At 49.4% G+C, this 6782-nt stretch overlaps 1 long non-coding RNA gene across 1 annotated transcript; it reads right to left on the bottom strand.

The window, feature by feature from the left end:
- Nucleotides 1–479: 479 nt before the first annotated feature.
- On the bottom strand, nt 480–6303 carry LOC130606322 (uncharacterized). Its single transcript, XR_008973951.1, has 3 exons — nt 6215–6303; nt 4289–4401; nt 480–617 (listed from the first exon to the last, which is right to left on the bottom strand). It is a non-coding gene; the product is annotated as an uncharacterized LOC130606322 (long non-coding RNA).
- Nucleotides 6304–6782: the final 479 nt, after the last annotated feature.

Genomic DNA, 6782 nt, shown 5'->3' on the forward strand with positions numbered 1-6782 from the left:
CGCCCCGCCTCCTTTCCCCTTAGCCCCGCCCCCTTTCCCCAAGCCCCGCCCCCTTTCAGAGTCCCCTATTGAAGGACATAGCCCCTTTGTGGGCAGGACGACTCATTGCATGACCCTGCCCCATTCTCAAGCACGCCCCCTTCCCCCTACTTAGCCCCGCCTCCTTTCCCCTTAGCCCCGCCCCTTTCCCCAAGTCCCGCCCCCTTTAAGAAACCCCCATTCAAGGACGTGTCCCCTTTGTGAGCAGTAGGAGCTCATTTGCATGCCCATTCTCAAGCCCCGCCCCTTTCCCAACCTTAGCCCCGCCCCTTTCCCCAAGCCCCGCCCCTTTCCCCCCCGCCCCCTTTAAGAAACCCCCATTCAAGGACGTGTCCCCTTTGTGAGCAGGAGGAGCTCATTTACATGACCCCGCCCCATTCTCAAGCCCCGCCCCCTTTCCCACCCTTAGCCCCGCCCCTTTCCCCCTTAGCCCCGCCCCTACCTGGTGACGCGGGCGAAGGGCTCCATGGCCGCATAGGGCAGGGCCGGGGACAGCACGAGGCGGGCGGGGCCAGAGGGCTGAGACCCCGCCCCGTGGGCGGGGCCTCCCGGGGGGCGGGGCCTCAGGCACCAGGGGCCTGGGGGGAAAATGGGGGTCAATGGGGGGGGGAAATGGGGGTCATTTTGGGTCATTTTTGGGCAGATTTTGGTCAATTTTGGGTCATTTTGGTCAATTTTGGGTCATTTTTGGGCAGATTTTGGTCAATTTTGGGTCATTTTGGGGCAGATTTTGGTCAATTTTGGGTCATTTTGGGGGGATTTTGGTCAATTTTGGGTCATTTGAGGGTGATTTTGGTCAATTTTGGGTCATTTTTGGGCAGATTTTGGTCAATTTTGGGTCATTTTGGGGTGATTTTGGTCAATTTTGGGTCATTTGAGGGTGATTTTGGTCAATTTTGGGTCATTTTTGGGCAGATTTTGGTCAATTTTGGGTCATTTTTGGGCAGATTTTGGTCAATTTTGGGTCATTTTTGGGGGGATTTTGGTCCATTTTGGGTCATTTTGGGGTGATTTTGGTCAATTTTGGGTCATTTTGGGGTGATTTTGGTCAATTTTGGGTCATTTTTGGGCAGATTTTGGTCAATTTTGGGTCATTTTGGGGTGATTTTGGTCAATTTTGGGTCATTTTGGGGGGATTTTGGTCAATTTTGGGTCATTTGAGGGTGATTTTGGTCAATTTTGGGTCATTTTTGGGCAGATTTTGGTCAATTTTGGGTCATTTTGGGGTGATTTTGGTCAATTTTGGGTCATTTGAGGGTGATTTTGGTCAATTTTGGGTCATTTTTGGGCAGATTTTGGTCAATTTTGGGTCATTTTTGGGCAGATTTTGGTCAATTTTGGGTCATTTTTGGGGGGATTTTGGTCCATTTTGGGTCATTTTGGGGTGATTTTGGTCAATTTTGGGTCATTTTGGGGTGATTTTGGTCAATTTTGGGTCATTTTTGGGCAGATTTTGGTCAATTTTGGGTCATTTTGGGGTGATTTTGGTCAATTTTGGGTCATTTTGGGGTGATTTTGGTCAATTTTGGGTCATTTTGGGGTGATTTTGGTCAATTTTGGGTCATTTTGGGGTGATTTTGGAGAATTTTGGGTCATTTTGGGGGGATTTTGGTCAATTTTTGGGTCATTTTTGGGTGATTTTGGTGAATTTGGGGTCATTTTGGGGGGATTTTGGTCAATTTTGGGTCATTTTGGGGTGATTTTGGTCAATTTTGGGTCATTTGAGGGTGATTTTGGTCAATTTTGGGTCATTTTTGGGCAGATTTTGGTCAATTTTGGGTCATTTTTGGGCAGATTTTGGTCAATTTTGGGTCATTTTGGGGGGATTTTGGTCCATTTTGGGTCATTTTGGGGTGATTTTGGTCAATTTTGGGTCATTTTGGGGTGATTTTGGTCAATTTTGGGTCATTTTTGGGCAGATTTTGGTCAATTTTGGGTCATTTTGGGGTGATTTTGGTCAATTTTGGGTCATTTTGGGGTGATTTTGGTCAATTTTGGGTCATTTTGGGGTGATTTTGGTCAATTTTGGGTCATTTTGGGGTGATTTTGGAGAATTTTGGGTCATTTTGGGGGATTTTGGTCAATTTTTGGGTCATTTTTGGGTGATTTTGGTGAATTTGGGGTCATTTTGGGGGGATTTTGGTCAATTTTGGGTCATTTTGGGGTGATTTTGGTCAATTTTGGGTCATTTTTTGGTGATTTTGGTGAATTTTGGGTCATTTTGGGGTGATTTTGGTCAATTTTGGGTCATTTTGGGGTGATTTTGGTCAAATTTGGGTCATTTTGGGGGGATCTTGGTGAATTTTGGGTCATTTTTGGGTGATTTTGGTGAATTTTGGGTCATTTTGGGGTGATTTTGGTCTATTTTGGGTCATTTTGGGGCATTTTGGGGTGATTTCAGGTGATTTTGGGGTGATTTCAGTTGATTTTGGTCCATTTTGGGGTGATTTGGGGGTGATTTCAGGTGATTTTTCCCCATTTTCGGGTGATTTCAGGTGATTTTGGTCCATTTTGGGGTGATTTCAGGTGATTTTGGGGTGATTTCAGGTGATTTTGGTCCATTTTGGTGTGTTTTCAGGTGATTTTGGGGTGATTTCAGGTGATTTTCCGGTGATTTCAGTTGATTTTGGGGTGATTTTAGGTGATTTTGGTCCATTTTGGGGTGATTTTGGGGTGATTTCCGGTGATTCTGGGGTGATTTCAGTTGATTTTGGGGTAATTTCCGGTGATTTTGGCCCATTTTTGGGTTGATTTCGGGTGATTTTGGCCCATTTTGGGTGTTTTTAGGGGGGTTTGGTCCATTTTTGGGTTGATTTCGGGTGATTTTGGCCCATTTTGGGTGTTTTTAGGGGGTTTTGGCCCATTTTGGGGTGATTTAGGGCCATTTTGGGGTGATTTCAGGTGATTTTGGTCCATTTTGGGGTGATTTAGGGCCATTTTGGGGTGATTTCAGGTGATTTTGGGGTGATTTTGGTCCATTTTGGGGTGATTTCAGGTGATTTTGGGGTGATTTTGGTCCATTTTTGGGTTGATTTCGGGTGATTTTGGCCCATTTTGGGTGTTTTTAGGGGGTTTTGGCCCATTTTGGGGTGATTTAGGGCCATTTTGGGGTGATTTCAGGTGATTTTGGTCCATTTTGGGGTGATTTAGGGCCATTTTGGGGTGATTTCAGGTGATTTTAGGGTGATTTTGGCCCATTTTGGGGTGATTTCAGTTGATTTTGGGTTGATTTTGGGTGTTTTTAAGGGGTTTTGGCCCATTTTGGGTTGATTTCGGGTGATTTTGGCCCATTTTGGGTGTTTTTAGGGGGTTTTGGTCCATTTTTGGGTTGATTTCCGGTGATTTTGGCCCATTCTGGGTGTTTTTAGGGGGTTTTGGTCCATTTTTGGGGTGATTTCCGGTGATTTTGGCCCATTTTGGGTGTTTTTAGGGGTTTTTGGTCCATTTTTGGGTTGATTTCCGGTGATTTTGGCCCATTCTGGGTGTTTTTAGGGGGTTTTGGTCCATTTTTGGGGTGATTTCGGGTGATTTTGGCCCATTTTGGGTGTTTTTAGGGGTTTTGGTCCATTTTTGGGGTGATTTCGGGTGATTTTGGCCCATTTTGGGTGTTTTTAGGGGGTTTTGGTCCATTTTTGGGGTGATTTCGGGTGATTTTGGCCCATTTTGGGTGTTTTTAGGGGGGTTTGGCCCATTTTTGGGGTGATTTCCGGTGATTTTGGCCCATTTTGGGTGTTTTTAGGTGATTTTGGTCCATTTTTGGGTTGATTTCGGGTGATTTTGGCCCATTTTGGGTGTTTTTAGGGGGTTTTGGTCCATTTTTGGGTTGATTTCGGGTGATTTTGGCCCATTTTGGGTGTTTTTAGGGGTTTTTGGTCCATTTTTGGGTTGATTTCGGGTGATTTTGGCCCATTTTGGGTGTTTTTAGGGGGTTTTGGTCCATTTTTGGGTTGATTTCCGGTGATTTTGGCCCATTCTGGGTGTTTTTAGGGGGTTTTGGTCCATTTTTGGGTTGATTTCCGGTGATTTTTCCCCATTTTGGGTGTTTTTAGGTGATTTTGGTCCATTTTTGGGTTGATTTCCGGTGATTTTGGCCCATTTTGGGTGTTTTTAGGGGGTTTTGGTCCATTTTTGGGTTGATTTCCGGTGATTTTGGCCCATTTTGGGTGTTTTTAGGGGGTTTTGGTCCATTTTTGGGTTGATTTCCGGTGATTTTGGCCCATTTTGGGTGTTTTTAGGGGGTTTTGCTCACCCGGCACCAGCTCGCCCTGGTCCAGGCTGCGCCGCACGGCCCCGGCGCTGGTCCCATGGTAGGCGAGGGGCCACTTCTGCCACCCCCCCCCCGGCTCCAGGCGCGGCTTCGGCCTGCACGGGGGACCCATAGAGACCCATAGGGACCCATAGAGACCCATAGAGACACATAGAGACCCATAGAGACACATAGAGACCCATAGAGACCCATAGAGACCCCATAGAGACACATAGAGACCCATAGAGACCCATAGAGACCCATAGAGACCCCATAGAGACACATAGAGACCCATAGAGACACATAGAGACCCATAGAGACCCATAGAGATCCATAGAGACCCATAGAGACCCCATAGGGACACATAGAGACCCATAGAGACCCATAGAGACACATAGAGACCCATAGAGACCCATAGAGACCCATAGAGACCCATAGAGACCCATAGAGACCCATAGAGACCCATAGAGACCCATAGAGACCCATAGAGACCCATAGAGACCCATAGAGACCCATAGAGACACATAGAGACCCATAGAGACACATAGAGACCCATAGAGACACATAGAGACACATAGAGACACATAGAGACCCATAGAGACACATAGAGACCCATAGAGACACATAGGGACACATAGAGACCCATAGAGACCCATAGAGACACATAGAGACCCATAGAGACACATAGAGACACATAGAGACACATAGAGACACATAGAGACACATAGAGATCCATAGAGACCCATAGAGACCCATAGAGACCCATAGAGATCCATAGAGACCCATAGAGACCCATAGAGATCCATAGAGATCCATAGAGACCCATAGAGACCCCATAGAGACCCATAGAGACCCATAGAGACCCATAGAGACCCATAGAGACCCCATAGAGACCCATAGAGACCCATAGAGACCCATAGAGACCCCATAGAGACCCATACAGACAATACACCCTATTAAAACCCTTGACTCCATTGACCCCATTGCCCCCCATTGCCCCCATTGCCCCCCTTTGCCCCCCATTGCCCCCATTGTCCCCCATTGCCCTCATTGCCCCCCATTACCCCCATTGCCCCCATTGCCCCCCATTGCCCCATTGCCCCCCATTGCCCCCCATTGACCTCCATTGACCCCATTGACCCCCATTGACCCCATTGCCCCACATTATCCCCCATTGATCTCATTGCTCCCCATTGACCCCATTGACCCCCATTGACCCCATTGCCCCCCATTGCCCATTGCCCCACATTGCTCCCCATTGCCCCCCATTGCTCCCCCATTGCTCCCCACTGCCCCCCACTTCTCCCCCATTGCCCCCATTGCCCCGCATTGCCACCTTCGTTTCCGGAGTTCAGCCGTGTGCACCCATGGTCCCCATTGCCCCCCATTGCCCCCCATTGCCCCCCATTGCCCCCCATTGCTCCCCATTGCCCCCCATTAACCCCCATTGCCCCCCATTACCCCCATTGCCCCATTGCTCCCCATTGACCCCCATTGCCTCCCATTGCCCCCCATTGCCCCCCATTGCCCCCATTGACCCCCATTGACCCCCATTGCCCCCCATTGACCCCCATTGATTGCCCCCCATTGCCCCCCATTGACCCCCATTGCCCCCATTGTCCCCCATTGCCCCCCATTGCCCCCATTGTCCCCCATTGCCCCCCATTGCCCCCCATTGCCCCCCATTGCTCCCCATTGCCTCCATTGCCCCCCATTGCCCCCCATTACCCCCATTGTCCCCCATTGCCCCCATTGACCCCCATTGACCCCCATTGCCCCCATTGCCCCCATTACCCCATTGCCCCCCATTGCCCCACTTTTCCCCATTGCCCCCCATTGCCCCCCGTTGACCCCCATTGACCCCTATTGAACCCCATTGACCCCCATTGACCCCCATTGACCCCATTGCCCCCCATTGACCCCCATTACCTGAGCCCAAAGCGGCACCAGCCCCTGGGGGCAGGGGGGTCCCGGGGCCCCTCCTCGCCCCCCCCCCGCCCCACACAGGAGTCGCAGAAGCAACGGCTGCGGCGCGGCTCAGGGGTGAAGTAACCATCTATGGGGCAGGGACCCATAGAGACACATTGAGACCCATAGAGACCCATAGAGACACATAGAGACCCATAGAGACCCATAGAGACACATAGAGACACATAGAGACACATAGAGACCCATAGAGACCCATAGAGACACATAGAGACACATAGAGACACATTGGGACACATAGGGACCCATAGAGACACATAGAGACCCATAGAGACACATTGGGACACATAGGGACACATAGAGACCCATAGAGACCCATAGAGACCCGTAGAGACCCATAGAGCCCCCATAAAAACCCATAGAGACCCCATAGAGACCCCATAGAGCCCCATAGACCCCCATAGAGCCCCATAGAGACCCATAGAGCTCCATAGAGCCCCATAGAGACCCATAGCGACCCATAGAGACACATAGAGACCCATAGAGACCCCATAGAGCCCCCATAGAGCCC

This window comes from Pezoporus wallicus, unplaced genomic scaffold (assembly GCF_028554395.1).
Source record: "Pezoporus wallicus isolate ANWC-B61680 ecotype Strahan unplaced genomic scaffold, APGP_CSIRO_Pwel_v1 contig_13301, whole genome shotgun sequence".
In the NCBI taxonomy this organism is placed as follows: Eukaryota; Metazoa; Chordata; class Aves; order Psittaciformes; family Psittacidae; genus Pezoporus; species Pezoporus wallicus.